We start from the raw sequence: 735 nt of genomic DNA on the forward strand, positions 1-735 counted from the left end.
GAGACAGGAGCATATTAAGCGGCAGCCGTGCAGTTCCTCGGCCGCTCTCACTGACTCCACTTCTCCTACTCCCATCGCGGCGCTTGATATTTTGTTCTATGGTGTTGTGAGCGCACTTTGGTATCGTTTGTCCTTCTCCTCTGGCTGCGGGCTAGTGTCACTTTACCTGTCTTTGCAAGACAGTTTATGTTCTCAGGAGTGCAAACCCTTTTGTTTTCTTTTCCCTTTTGGATCGATCATTTTCTCATGTTTAAGGTAGTGTAGGTAAGAAGAGTGTATATTTATTTTCTCGGTTAGGTAAGATTTGTAAGGTTTGTTTCTTTTTTGTTGGTTTTGCTACTCCTGTTTGTGTATATATTTGGTAAATAAATTTACCAAACGCTTTCTCTGACTCGGTGTCCGTGTTCTTGGGAGTGGGGAGAGTGCAAATTTTGTGCTGCGCCTAGGTTCCCCTAGACCTGGGCGTAACAATATTGCTAATTATACATGTAAGTCATATGGGCAACATAAAGTGGGGCAAAAAAGTATTTAGTCAGCCACCAATTGTGCAAGTTCTCCCACTTAAAAAGATGAGAGGCCTGTAATTGTCATCCTAGGTATACCTCAACTATGAGAGACAGAATGGGGGGAAAGAATCCAGGAAATCACATTGTAGGATTTTTAATGAATTAATTGGTAAATTCCTCAGTAAAATAAGTATTTGGTCACCTACAAACAAACAAGATTTCTGGGTCT

General features: G+C 41.4%; 1 protein-coding gene across 4 annotated transcripts in view; it reads right to left on the bottom strand.

The window, feature by feature from the left end:
* Positions 1 to 735, bottom strand: part of LOC104950677 (bone morphogenetic protein receptor type-1B) — a 49,708-nt gene that overhangs the window by 3,259 nt on the left and 45,714 nt on the right. The gene's annotated exons all lie outside the window — the stretch shown is intronic.

The sequence above is a fragment of the Notothenia coriiceps genome, unplaced genomic scaffold, assembly GCF_000735185.1.
Source record: "Notothenia coriiceps isolate Sejong01 unplaced genomic scaffold, NC01 NC01_scaffold00017874, whole genome shotgun sequence".
NCBI lineage: Eukaryota > Metazoa > Chordata > Actinopteri > Perciformes > Nototheniidae > Notothenia > Notothenia coriiceps.